Here is a 15428-nt window from a genome sequence, read left to right on the forward strand (position 1 = left end):
GTCTTCACTGTCATTCATCCCTTCTCCATCAGACACGGATGACAGGGAGTGTGCCCATGCACCTTTAGCCCTGTTCTCATGGGACAGGTCTGCCTGCATAGATGTACCCAGCACGTCACCCAGGCACGTGCCAAACAATGCCATGTGTCTGGATGTGTGCCTGTTGAGCGGCAGGGAGAGTATGGCATGCTGACAGTAGAATGCATGTATTCCTCCCCCATGCAAGTTACTCCACTGCTCATATTGACTCTACACTCCCTTCTGCGTGCACTAGGAACTGCAGTCACCTGACTGGTTCATCATAGCCAAAAATTCAGGGCACTGATGTGAGTCCTGGCAGTTCTTCTGGGAAAGAGCATTTGCTGAGATATATGAGCAAATGGCTGAACTGCCTACGTTCCCTGCCTTTGCAACAGCAGAGCAAGGCAATGCAAGAAGACTTGTTGTTAGTGTTTTAATTTCTTCTTCTAGTCCTGGGCAGAAAAAAACCAAAATATGCTATTTTTTTATTTTAAAGAAACCCACAACCATCTTTTTGTTTTTTCTTTGTAAAGTCAGAAAAATTAGGACTGGGTTTGGTTAGGCCATTGGATCAAGATTTATGTTGTTTCTTAGTTTAATTGCCAGGTCCTACTTTAGAAGCAGTAAAATGGCACTGTAATTCTGGTGACCTATTCAGTAGATACTTGCAGGAAAAATTCTGTGTTTAAATAAAGTGAAGGTTATGACACAGGCTGAAAAAGTCAGGAAATCCACACTTAAGGCTGACACTAATGCTCATGTGGAAAATAAAAGACATAGTGACTCAAATTCAGCAGGGAATGCCAACCATAACTCTGAATTTCCAGGCTTTGTGTCAGGTTCTGTCAATATAATGTTATTTAAATGGAGTTTTATGCCTGTGAATTCACTTGTGTTTTAATGGCAGGATTATTTTAAGAGGAATAATAATAGAAAAAAAAAAATCATGTTAGGAAAGGTTGCTTGAAAAATGTCTGTTCTTACACATGACAGGCCAGAATGGATAATCTTGTAGCAAATCCACATGTAGGCACCAGAGTAGAACTGTCTTCCATTCCTGGCCTTGACAGACATTTCCTGGGTGTTCTCAGTAATTTATTTCACCTGTACCCCATTTTCTCAGTCTGCAAACAATAAGGAATAGTACTGACCTCCTTCCTGATGTGCTTTATAAACCTGCTGAAGGAAAGCACCGTATCCAGCCTAGGGTTGAACAGAGCGGCACTGTCTGTGCGTGGGAACACAGCGTACTTCACACCTCTGGTGAGATATATTTCATCCATCTCCTCGTGCCACGTGCATCTGCACTGCATTCTGAGGCCACTGAAGGACCCCTGACTTGGGCAGGGCTCCCACCTGGAGGTCACTGGCCAGCACCAGGTGCAGCCTGTAATTCATCACTCGTGCCATCAGCCAGCAGGTCACAATCCACCAGCAGACCCAGCACCTGCATGGACTCTGAGGAGAGCAATGGAGGCAGCCAGCACAGCACTTGAAGGGTTTTTCTTTCTCCAGCTGTTCTTACAAAGGGCCTCCTCTCCTCCTTTCCTTTTCCTTTTGATTTCATGGTCTCCATTTTTACACTTCCGCTGAGTCTTGTGTCTCTCATATGCGAGGCCTGGAAAAATTAATATTTCTGCCACTTTCCAGAAATAATGGAGATCAAAGTTTGCTCAGTTTGCAGCAGAAATCCTTTGTCTTAGAAATTCAACTTCTCTAAGAATTTAGTGTGGGGGAATGAACTTGTCTGGTGACACTAGCTAAGAAATTGCCCATGTACTTTTGCTTATGTTGGCACTCCATCACTCTTTTCTAATGCCAAGGAAATTTGATAGGGGAACAAAGTCACAGTGTGCTATCTGATCACAGTGATTTCTAGGAAGATCCACTGTAACACACAACAGGAAATACGGCACATTTGAAAATAAATCCCTCTATGATACACTAGGAATTGAGTGGAAAGACTCTTATTAGCAGTGAAAGTTAGATCAGAGAAGGCACCAGGCAGGAAAAGCAGATCAATCTTCAGTACAAGTAAAAGGAGAACGAAAAGGATGCAGTGGAGCCACCAATCCTACTTTGCATACTAAGGCTGCTATAAGGAAAACACCTGTAAGGATAACATAACAATGACTCACATGGGAAAAGAAGGATGGTGAATAGTATTTGTTAAGCTGTTGCTTTGGAGGTTTTCACAAGCACTTACATAATAGTTATGAAAAAAACAGCCAAAATTCAAACGTGCAGCAAAACTGCCTTTTGTAACAGTGTGAAGCAGCTGTCCATAATCAAGTAGTAACAGTCCTGCTCTTTATGGCTTGGCAAAGTTTCTGCTCATCAATAAGCTGAGCAAACAAGCTCCTCTTTATGTACTGCATAGCTGCATAAGGACTTTCCCCTAGGAATTTCTTTGGGGTGATTTGCTTTTCCTAAGCATGTTAAAATTAAGAGGGAAGAGGATATAGGAAGGCAGAGGCCAACAGTGTAAAACAAGAGCAATTGCAGGAATTGGTGATATAGCCTATGAAGGGAATTAGATTTGGGAATAAGTAAACTATGGGAAGGTAAATCTGGCTCCTCCATGTTGCTTGTCTGTTGCCTCAATGTGCATTCACCTGAAACATATTTTTGCCTAAGCAACCATTTGCTTTCTCCCTTAGCACCTGGGGAACTCCTGGTTCCTGGGGAGGGAGTATAAAAATGAGTCATGGTCTCTTCCTGAGAGAGAGGGAGCTCTTTGTGTTCAAGGACAATTCAGGATAGGTTATTGAGTGATGAGGTAGGGAAAGCTCTGTAATGAGAAAGAGCTGTCAAGGAAGCACAGAACCCAGGGAAATTGTTTTATGAAAAGGGCGCAGTCACAAAGTTGTTGGACTGAGATGTTGTTACAGCTCTCCTGAGAATTTCAAGCTTTGGGGAAATAATAATATGTTTGGAGAGAGTGGTGCTATGTCAAGTCAACAAGAATTATAGAGAGAGAAATATAAGTTATAGATTCCGTCCTTTCAGCTATTGGATTCACTTTAATGTGATACTGCATTCTCCATGCTCAACTAAATATAGGGGGATTTGGTTTATATTAAAGGCCCAAGTTGGCTTTTGGTGGCATAAATCTTTGGTGGAGTAGCAAATATCTTGAACCCTGCTTTACCTAAAAGTCTGTAATAAAACCTCACAAAGCTTTTCTGTTGCCTTTTTTTTTTTTTTTTACTGCTTTACCTGAACGACTGAATGTGAGACAGATGTACCCTGAGAGACTAGTGACAAGATAAGTTCTCTGGAATTTTCATGGTTAAAGTGCTTCAAGTAAAAAGACTCTGCCCCTTTTGTGAGGCTGCACAACTCCCACCCATTTTGATGGGAATTTTATGTATATATGTACACACACTCTAAGTGCATCTGGCTTCTGTGGACTAGATATGAAAAATTACTTCTGTTGTATTGCTTTGATACAGACATTTGAATTGTTTGAAGCTGTGGACAGCAATTTTTCCTGTACCCTTCCTCTGGTACATTGCAGCTATGACTCCTTAGTGTTTTTTGCTTGATTGAGATTTTTCTGAAGTGTCAGAGATGTTGTCTGGATTAACCCAATTACTAACTGTATAAGATTGTAAGAGACCTCTATGTCATTTTCATTTATATAACCAGAGAATATTAATAAGACTATTAAGAATATTCCCTTAGACCAAGTTGCTTAAAGCCTTATCCAGCCTGGCCTTGAACACTGCCAGGGTTGAGGCATCTACTACCTCTCTGAACAACCAGTGGTTTGCCACCCTCACAGTCAAACCTTTTCTCCTAATATCAAACGTGAATTTCCCCTCTTTCAGTTTGTACCCACTGCTCCTTGTCCTGTCACTACAGTTTCTGATGAAAATTTCCTCTTCAGCTTCCCAGTATCTTCCCTTCAGGTACTGGAAGGCTACTGTGAGGTCTCCATGCAGCCTTCTCTTCTCCAGGCTGAACAGTCCCAAATTTCTCAGCCTGTCTCCATAGAGGAGGTACTCCAGTTGTATTTTCAACTTTGTGGCCTTCCTCTAGGTTGTCTCTATTCCTTTATAGAGCAATCAGTGCCTCTTTAAGTGTATCAGATAGCTTTTCTAACACTGATACTTGTGAGCTCTACATGGCCTGAAACAGCGTGTGCATTTATATGTGACAATTTGGATTAAGCATCTAAAACATGGCCAGGTGGTTTTGCACTCGGAAGTCTGCAATCTTGAGCCTTTTCCTTGCCCTCTGGCCCCAGATGGGCTCAGCCCCTAGAGTATGCCAGAGCAAACTTAGTAACACATAAAGTGATGTTGCCTTGTGAGTATAACTTAATTATATCAAAATGAAGTTTGCAAGGAGCTGTATATCCTGTCTACAGAGACTTTTTTTTGTAGTCGGTAGGAAGGCATCTTCTCTCCCATGAGACGAACGTCCCCTGCCAGACAATGAGAAGCAGCCTCTCACCTTCCCCTCCAGTTGGAGAAAGGAAGCAGAAGGGTTGCCAGCTAGAGTAGGGGAGGATAAACATGCCACAATGCCTTGACCTCAGTGATCAAAAAACCCAAAATCCCCAAACAAACAAAAAACCCCAAACAAAACCCAACCAAAAGAAAAAAGAAAGAAAAAAAAAAAGAATAAAAATAATTGTTGCAATGTAATTTGCATTTAATCCCATGGTTTTACAAGAAGGAGTTGATTTCATTGTCAACATAATGAATTCCAAATACCCATTCAGCCTAAATGTCAGCTATATTTTCAGTTTAACTGAAGTCCTGAATAAAAATTAAAAACAATGGGAGACCAGCATCTTAATTTTTTTTGTGATAAAACCATTCCTTTCCACTTTTAATTAGAGTGGAAGAATTTTTTAAAAGGCCAGTAGTCAATCTTAATCTGTACCTGTTTTTACCTATCAGGCTGTGGTATTAGTGAGCATCAGTCTTCATTCATTTGGGACAATAATGCAGTTAAGGATGTGCAGTCAGTGTTACCAAAAGAAATAGAACATGGATGGATGGAGTTAAATTTCATATGCTTATACATGCATCCAGTTTGCACAATATGACTACAAGGATGTTGTATGTTTCATTGAAGGAGGAAAAGAGTTTATATTAATCCTTGAAATATTGTGTATTCTTGGATCTGGAGTTTGGTTTTTCCCATTCCATCATGTTATAGAGGTAGAAGCAAGGCGGAATATGAATATGGAACTGGATCCAGACATCCTTCACATTTGGTTTGGGCCAACAGTTAGGTCTAAACTTCCTCCAGGTGCATCCTATCCTAAATTAATTTACTTCTTATTTTCCTGGAGTAAATACATTTTGCCCCAGGCTTTTGGAGTTAACAGGATTTTGTGACTATTTATTAGCACAATTAGAGCATGCTTGTTTGATAGTTCATTATTTCTTTCCAGTAAAAATCTCAATGTCCCACAATAGTACATAAACCAGGCAGGCTGTCCCTCTTAGAGTTCATATTGTGAGACATAAAAAATATCACCGTAGCAGCAGAATGTGGTGGTGGTATCCAAAAATGGAAGTTTATAGCTCAATAATGCACGTGTATTGGGTGACCAGGTGATTTCTGGTGTTTCTTCATTTCCTCTCCAAACACAGTTGTTTTATTGTCATAATTAGGAGTACAAGGAAATGCTATTGTGTGTTTTGGGAGAGTATTAACTCCATATTAGGAGTTAATCTATTTCTGCTCAGCATCACAGAGAACATTCAGTGGGTTTTGTTTACTTTAGTTGTCTTCATACAGCACAATTCAGTCTCTTGCTCTGCTGTTAATGGGCTTTCTTTTGTCCTTAATATAGCGTCCTTAAATTGAGTTTTTAAGAGGGAAGCTCTGGTGAAGAAAAGGTCAATAAAAGTTAAAGGAAACCTCTGTGGCTAACCTTTAATAAAACTAGGATACTGAAAGGGTTAAAAAATGAGTATGTGAACAAGGTACCCTGATCCAAGCAATGAGATATTTTATGTGGAATTTATTGTAGCTAATTGTAAGCAGGTGCATTTGAACCACCAGATGCCAACCTGCCAAAATATGTCATGGGTCTAAAACTTAGCCAGATCCTAAAGCATGGTGAGGTCTGCTTGTTGTGGGTGAGCTGGAGCCCAGCTGAGCTGCTGCTCAGAGTGTCTCTGTTGGACCAGGGTAGGTGTGACAGAGACAGCCACGACCACTGTCTGCCTGCTGGGGCTTGCTGTGGTTGGGTCTGCAGCAGAAACACTCAGGTGTTCTTTCCTCTCCTTTGAGTACAGCTGCTGTTTGATACCTACAACTGCCAAAGCGGTGTTAGGATTCATTCTCCATCAGCAGAGGTGATTGTTTGCAGTGGGTTTATTCCATGTGACCTTTTGCTCCAGCAGCACTGCTGTAGAGCAGCTCATGAGGTGCAGAACCAAAGCTGTGAGGTAAAACATGTTGTCTTCAAGCTCTCCAAGTGAGCCTCACTGTGTCACATAGGCCTGTTCAGCTCATGAAAGACTGGCTGAAAAAGCATCTGGGCTACCTAAAAATATACAGCCATAACATTTGTTTTATTGGTAATAAGCACTCAGAAGTGTAACGTGGTTTGGGAGTACTGAGCTCTCTTGGAGATGTTGGCCCTTGATGTCACAGTCCTGCTAATAATGTCCAGCAAATTTGAGGTCTAGCTGTTTCCTCATTGTGTATAAATTCCATTTCACGACAGCAATAATACATTCCAGGCAGTGCATTTCAGGGTGATAATTATACATCTTGTGTGCTTAAATTTACTCCACCTTAGTTGTGTTAAAAAAAAAAAAAAAAAAAAATTGTACTGCTGTACCGCTGGCAGATCTGAGAGAACTTCCCGATTTCCATGAGTTTAAATAAAGAAAAAGTGAGGAGGGAAGCATGTGAGTTGTGCTCCCTCCCCTCCACCCTCTGCCTTTTTCTTTTTTTATATTTCAGGAGATCCTGGTGGAATAAAGGTAGGATGTAAAATGAGTTCAGATTTTGAGGTAGGGCCTGTGCCAGTATGTCCAAGCTTTTTCGCTAGCTGGCCACTGCCAAACCTCAAATTCTTCTGTGGACCGCTGTCTGCCCTTGCCATTAAACTTTTAGCTGGGAACTGTACTAGAGAGATGCACTTTGATAGGAGTCTGAAGACTGTGACCTCAGAGGCCATCAGCTCTCTGTGGACTGTCATTTCACAGGAGCACAAGAACAAAGACTTCAAAGTGATAAACATGGGAAGACAGAACCAGCCATAATTGTATTACGTCTTACATGTTTGATCACTTAAAAGTGTTTCATTTTGAAGAGTCCACAGTCCCCTCCTGTGTTTACTCTGAATCTTCACCATTCACACTCTTAGGAAACCTTTGTTAATACAAAATCTAAGCCTTTCTATTAACCTAGTCCTAAACACCAAGGACATAGAAAACATGTACTTCGTCTTTGCAACTTTCTTTGGATATTTAAGACAATTAGCATGTCCCCTCCATCCTCTTTTTAGTAATCAAGTAACCTCAATTCTTTCAATTTTTCCTCTAAAGCATATTTTGTAGGCTTTTAATATGCAGTTCTTCTGTCAAAACTGAGGTCTCTCAAGCTCTGAATGAGGAAGAAGGAGAATCTAGTCTCCTGCAGACTGCTTATCTTCTTTATCTTCTTTTTCCAATGTGTCATTTGAAACACTGCATCATTCACCCTGTGATCCACTACATAACACCTAGTTATTTTCTATCTAAATACTTCTCTAGCTGTTCATGCAGCAGATTATTCCTGTAAAGAGGCAGTAAATAGTCCTCTGCCCTGTGGAAAGTGTGCCCTTCTAGCTGATAAAATGAATGTAGGAGGATTGTGGTGTCTTTTATATCCTCTAGTGCATTTAGAGATTATCTTATTTGTGTCCTCTTCAAATCTGATGAATAAGTTGGTTTTCATATTTGATAAATACTTTTTGTATCTTTTATGGATTATTAGTAAAAATACTGAGAAATACTGGACATAGGAAAAGCCCTTTAGCCATTGGTTGTTCCCTCCCAAAAAGAGAACTGTATTTATCTTTCACCTAGTCTATGCTTCCATAATTTTCTCCAGAGCATATCATGTCATACAGTCTGGCACATTTCTTAGATGAGCTATATTACAACTATGACTTCTTTATCCACAAGTTCTGTTATGTGGTTGTAGGAATTACTTTGGTTTTGCACAGTTTGTTCTGGCAAATGTAAACTGGCTTATGCTTATCACATTGTTTATTTTCTAGGTATTTACAGATGGTTTGTTGATTATTTGTTTAAGCATTTCTCTGGTATCCTGGGGTTGTAGTGTAAAAATTTCCCCTTTCCTCTTCTGCCTCTTTTTTAAAGACGGACACCATTGTCCTTCCCAGTCTTCTTTTATCTCCCCTCAGAGACATCTTTCTTATAATATCTGTCCATAGTTCAAAGATTTAATTAGTCAATTTGTGCTGTATTTAAAAAAAAAATCATGCATTTTACAGTATTATGCAGTCTATAATCTGAGTGTATTAGCTCCAACCATTTTAACATGGAAATTATCCAAATTATTGTTAACCTCTTGTTTTATTTAATCTCATGCCTCATTTTGTTGTAGGAATCAGTAGTATGATTTTTGTGAAAAAAGAAAAAAAAAAAAGCTATGGCTATTTCAGTAGAATATTTGTGGATATATAAGAAAATAGCTATTGCCATGTAAGCATTTTTCTATTAGATATGACCTAGCAGAGAGAGTGTGTTACAAGGAAATAGTCTGTGTGTGAAGTTAAAATTAATGCAAATTGGTCTTCTAGCATTTTCTAATAGAATAAAGTAAGAATCATATGTATTGGCTGTGTTTAGATTTTATGAACTGTATGACCTGTACATGGTTGGGAACATGAGGAAACTAGGACAGGAAACATTTGTTTTCCAAAGTTTCTAAGAGAACACCTCCTAATCTGGGGTCCATTGATCACTTCTATGCTTCTGAGAAATCCTCTGAGACCTTGCTAATTGATTATAAAATACTCCTTGGATTTCAGCAAGTGTCAGAATATGCAGTGCAAACCTATGAAATGAAGAAACTGCTGATCTTGAGTCCACTTATGCCTTTTGGGATTTTTCTGTATATATACACCAAGGGAGCTGTAGGCTGCACCCAGGGCATGTCCATTTCTACTTCTTACTTTCATTCAGCAGAATTATCTTTTCCATACATTCAGGAATATCAGAGGAAATTCTACTTAGAGTGACATCTCTTTAAAACCCAAGTATTTATCAAGTAAAAGGAAGACACTCTTCACCTTCAAGCTGAAAACAATACCAAGCAGATGAACCTTCTAGTACAACCAGAAACCATGAAATATTGTTTTGATACCATGTATTTTCCCATTCCCCAAATTATTAGGGTTGTGTCACAAATACTCCTGAAATTGTTTAATTTTACCTTCCTTAAGATCTTAGACCTTACTCTTGTTTCAGAGGATGCAGATCTGTGTATTGCAGACTTCCATGTTATTCCTCAGGCTTATCTCCAAGTTAGTGGCATTTGTGAAATTATTTGGTAGCACTTTTTACTTCCAAGACTCCTGTTATTGTAGTTTCATTTGTGAATGGTCACCATTCTCTGAATTATATTCAAGATCTGTTTCATCTTGTCTCTTATGTCTAATCTTGTCCCTTTCCCAGGGTCATGTTATTCCACACTGTGGTAGTCCTTTGGGTGACAACAGTACTTATAAATAATTTACAGAGAAATGTGTAGAAATTTCTCCCACAACAGGTTATTTCCAAACATCAGTGCTTAAATGCAACAAGTGGTCACAGTAGCTATAGTTAGAAAACATTTCTCCTGAAGAGATTTATTAGATTTCGGCATCTTCCCAAAAATGAATTTTTTTGCTAGGAATCTCAGAAAGCCGTTGCCAAAAATGTATTTTGTAATATTTTTAGAGCCAAACTGGGATTAAATAGTAGTCAGGGAATGGTGCATCAAAACAGGAAGCTGGGTACAAGTTGACAAGGAGAGGATTGCTCTGCTGATTTTAGACAGGGTCACACTATGAACTTGTTTTCTCTGCCACGCTCCCCGCCACATGAAGCTGCTGAATGAAAGTGTGTCAGAAGCAGGAGCACAACACTGCAGTGCTGCTGACTGCTAACTGGTCAGAGGCAAGGATGCCTGTCTTCCAAACACTGCCCTGGAGGGAGAGATGTATCTACATCAAGCTGGTCCTATCCCTTCATCCATGTCCCTGCTGCAGCCACAGGTAGGTCCTTGCAGTGCAGGGACTTCTGAGGAGACAAAGAATAAATGATGAAGGAAAGTGGAAATCTGTCCAGAAATAAAATTTAAGGCAAGGCAATGTAGTTGAAAAGAGGAAATTTGACAATGTGGGAAAAGGCGAGGGTGAGGAAGGCAGCCAACCCCACATCATTCAATTCAAGGTTTAATTATTCTGTAGTGCATCATGAGACGTAACATGGAGAGGGAAGAACTGTCACCTTCCCAGCTTCTGGAGCTTTCTTGGTGAGCCTGTGTTGTTTGTGGAAGCCAACAAGTCAATCAGTTGTTGCATATCAGCAGCAAAGCAAGCTCCATCAGCAGCAGCACATTAGCAGGGACAGAAGTCCCTGGTCTCATGCTGGGGTCCATGGCTCACTTGCTGCAGTTGGGAATCGGGCTGGTCTGCTAAGGCTCTAGGACTCTGTTAATTTCTTTTTTACAGAAGGCTAAAGGCTTTCAGGATCTATTTGTGGCTAGGCTGAGGCAATACTAAGGAGCACAGTTGGTCCCAGACTATGCATTGGCTACTCTCTCTACCTAGAAATGGTTTGATTCTTCAATCAGTTCTGTGGGCAAATCTGGTTGCATGGTGTTTTTCTATCACTCAGGGTCATAATCTGCCTTAAAATTCAAATTTTCTCTCATAAAAGAACAATGAGTGGGACAGACTGTTTACATTATTGTTTTCCTGTTCCTAGCAAATGAAGGTTCAGAAGTTATAGTATGCAGGTGGAGTATTTCTTTAACCTACAAGCCAGTAATTAGCACCTTTGCTTCATGTTAGCATTCAGCATGTGGACCTTATTGCTTCATCAAATGTCAGAGGGTCCATCTGGTTTTCATCAGCTGAACAGCACTATTTGACGATGAGGGGGAAAAAAGCAAGTTTTGCTAGCAGCAAAAATAATCTGTTTTCTTTGCCCACATCTCTTTCCCCACTCAATCTCTCCAGCAGCCATCTTCTCTTCGTACCCCTCCCCAAAGAAAATAATGTGAATGACTCCAGTAACTTGTAAATCAATCAATAATGTTCTGGTGTCATTGGAGAATAAGACATGTTGACAACAGGAACTATCTCAGCTTCTCCACCTGGATTTGTGACTACAGGTGAGAAAATTTTTGTAGGAAAATCAAGGGTACTGATTGAAGCAGTAGTTTGTGGTCCTTATCTGAGTCCTCTTCAAGACTTCTGAAGTGATCCTTTTCCCTAAGCATCTTCTTAATGCAGAAACTCTCGTTCTAAGAAGTTGGACTGTGTTTTTATAATTTTTAAAGAGAAACAGACTCTGAAAAGCTACGGTACAGAAGCTGTGCTGGTCTATGGAGGCTTCTTGCAAGGGACTTCTGGGCTTTTAGCAATTAACTGTGAATACCATCCATCTACTTTTAGTATCACTCATGCCAAGGGTATTGGGTCTGTCTCCTCACAAGATCAGCTCTCCTGAGCAGATGGATCTGACCCATCCTATACTCCAGGTTTAAGAAAATGGTTCTCAGATAGTTTAAACAGGAGGTTATGACTTTTTTCTACCCTACTCCCCTGCTCTCCATGCCCCCCTCATTTAGGCTGCTATGTCAAACACTGAGTGTGATTAATGATGACAGAGATTACTGTGAGCATAAAGTTCAAGAGCTCAGCTGTTTATTTGTTTAAGAAAGTTGTTTTCTGAGTGTTTCTCTATATATCTAGCCACATGCTTAGACTGAAATACCCCAGCACAATCACTGGTTTGTACTAATATTGTTTTGACAGCAAAGAATGCTTGTAAACATCCAGGATGGGGAGGGGAAACATTCAGTGTCTTAGGACTCATTCCATTTTCATGTGGTTTGTTCTGCTGTCAGTGGTGTGGGAGGAAATTCCTGTCGAATAACTGAGGAGACACTGTGCGCAAAAGTACCATGGCTCAGGTGAGTAGTGCTGGAACATAGGCACGAGGTTAGAGGCAGCTGCTGGCCATCACCTTCAGCAAATAACCGTGGAAGGCAGACCCAAATTCAAAATGTTCAGTCACAGGTCCAGAAGCAAAAAAACAGAAGATGGTTGTGTCTCTACATTGCCCAGGAACCCTAATGTCAGGAATGCCTAATGTCATTGTTGACAAGCCAAGTAATGGATTTACATAGCTGGCTTCATATATCTGTTGTCCTGTCATTTCTCAAAAATGTTGGATTTAGTTTTTCAGGAGTGAAATTTACTGGAACTTTGCTTGGTCTTCTAACACCTAGAAACAAAGCTGTTAATTAGCTATGCACTTGCAGTACCTGTCTTTCACTTATGGGTGTAACTGAGGTCAAGATTTGACTCATGAGCTGTAGATGCAGAGCTTTTGATTATGTCCTGGGCAGTGGGAAAGCAAAATGATTCTTCCTTCAATTTAGCATTCTCTCTGGTTGGCCACTCTAATTTTCTAAGTTTAACAACTTAGCTCTCCTTCTACATCTTAGCTGTTAATCACAGTATATTACCAAAAGAAAGAGAAACAAAACCTGCCCAAATAGCTTTCAGGTGAATCTAACTGTTTTTCTAAATAGCTCTGCCCTTGACTATTTTCTTAAAAATTTGAAGCAAGGGTTCTGGGAAAGAGAATGGTCTTTAAATTATTGCTTCCTTTTTAAAGCTAGCCCCATGACACACACATCAATTTTTTTATGAGAGCAGTTCCTTTGAAAATTATCTTCTTGTGTTTTCTTTCTTTCCAAATTTATTCTAACTGAGAATAAACTGATTTTTCATTATGACACTCATTTCTCCAGAGAATAGTATTGTTTTTCTTTTATTATTTTCTGGTTCAGTCCATTTAAGTCTTCCTCCCCCTCCATTTCCTTACTGCTCTAAGTAGAATTGGGGGTTAGTTAAGGAAAGTAGTGTCTGGGTTGTGTCCAGCTGTAAGCTTCTGGCTCAAAAAACCCCAAACAACAAAAGCAGCAACTAAAAAATCAAACCAACAACAAAACCAAAAAAATCCCACCCAAAAACAACCCCAAAAAACCAAACCACCCTCAAAACCCACCCTTGATTACTTGTTCTTAATGGGTTGATTACCAGATTACATCTTTACAATTACAGCACTTGTTTCCTGTTTTCAAAGGCTAAAATCAGCTGCTTAATCATGACTAAAAAAAAAAAATACCCCGGGTGCCTAAATTAGTTTGCCTAGTTAGAGCAATAACAGCCCTATCAGACTGCAGGTGTCACAATACCCACACACACACATGGAGCAAACTGGAAAACTGGAGGCAGCCTTACTGAGCCCAAAGGAATCTTTTTTAGCAGAGTTCATGCTTCTTAGCTCATGAGGTCAGGCTATAGAAAAGCAGCTGACACTATGATATTGAAGGCTCCAGTGGTTTTCCTGCAGGAATAGATGGATGACCTGGTTGTTTTATATTGCTGACTTTGTCCATTAAAACAGCAAAGCAAAAACTGGTTTTTCTCATGTGGGTTTCTTCTTAATGAAATTTGTTCCTTGTCATCAAACCTATTTGTATGTTTTTTTGCCCCCTCGGTCTCATTTTTCTTAATAGTCTCTTAACTTCCTGGCTTTACAATTTCAGTTGTCAGGATAAAGTTCATTCAAGGCTAAAGTGTTCTGACACAATTCATGCCAAAACCAAAGGGAAAATAAAAGAATTTATTAGGCTTTATCTCTGTGCCATATAATTTCAGTGCAGGGGTTAATTTCTTTTTTAAGTTCCTCAAATTCAAAGAATCATGAATGATCAGACATATTTTCAGATAATAAAACTCAGACCTACTTTCAATGCTAGGTTTCAGCATTAGTGACTGAGTTCTGTGGTGTTTTGTGGGAGGTTCTACTTAGGTTAATCTCCAGAATTTAATGCAAATATTTTGAGAGGAATCACATATATATTTAAGAAAAGTCTTAATACAATTCCTCCTACATATAGATTATACTTAGTCTTCCATAATGCTTTTCCCCCCACAGGTAACTTTGTCTTCACATCCTTAAAAGTATCAGGATTAGAAAGATAGACATTCATCCAACCTCACATCATTTTCTTGCTGTTGTGATCAGATCAGTCATTCAGACAACTCATCATATAATTTAGGGATAATTTGAGTCTACTCTTTCCCCATTCTTTCTGCAGCCATATCACATATGTCATATGTGAAGACAGAGGAGCTTACTCACTAAAAACTAAATCCTTTTTTTGAGAAAACAAAAGCTAAGAAAGAATAAAGTGCAACAGGAAAGAATATATTAGAGAGCTTTTGTTCTGTGAAAGTAGCTTTTTAAAAAAAGTTGATTCATTTTTTATGACCTGTTTATGACTGCAGAAGAGCTGTAGAAGAAAGATGCTGACCAGTGTGCATTTCTCCTGATAAGAGAGACTGCATCAGCATCAGAGAGACCAGAGAAGCTGTTTTCCTGAAAATCTCACACAGGAGTAATTTAACTGACATACTATTTCTGTGTATAATGTGCTCTAGGTATTACTTTTTTACTTAAAAGTTTTCCCCAACCCCTCTCCCTCCAGTTACTTCCTTTTTACATGCTATCTCCATACCATAATTCAAAGTAGTTAAATTTCTGAATTATCTAAGCCTTCAAACAGATTGAAATATTTCTTAGTAAGGGTAAAAAGGCAGCTGAAGTGGAAAACTTACCCAGTGCTCCTGACTAGAATCAGGCTACATATTCATACCTATACATGTTTGATTTCCTAGTGTTTTAGAGTTGGTCTAGACCCATCTTCAATGCTGCTTAAAAGACAGCTAAACTCTCACAAGAAAGATTATTTCAGTAGAATTCTACTCTTTCAGAACTGAATGTTATTTCATTTTGTTTTAAGCTCAGTCGAGGCCACTGTCAGGTTATTCCTCAGTTTGACTTTGATTTGCAAACCTGAAACCCAGCAGCAGGTAAAGACATCTTGGTCTGTGTTCACTAAAAGCTCTGGTGATTTTGAATCCTGCTAAAGCCTTGTGGAGAGGAACCTGTGTTCTTTTGGGTTAGCTACTTCTGAGCAGTTTCTCACCTGCAGGCCACATCTGTCTAACTCATCAGCAGAAATGGGCATATCTGTGCCCAGGAACAAACTACTTTGAGATGTTCATGGAAAATCTAGGAAATCCCTGTCACTCCCCATTACTATTTGGCAATCACTTTCCCTGG

This window comes from Agelaius phoeniceus, chromosome 1, assembly GCF_051311805.1.
Source record: "Agelaius phoeniceus isolate bAgePho1 chromosome 1, bAgePho1.hap1, whole genome shotgun sequence".
Classification (NCBI taxonomy): domain Eukaryota; kingdom Metazoa; phylum Chordata; class Aves; order Passeriformes; family Icteridae; genus Agelaius; species Agelaius phoeniceus.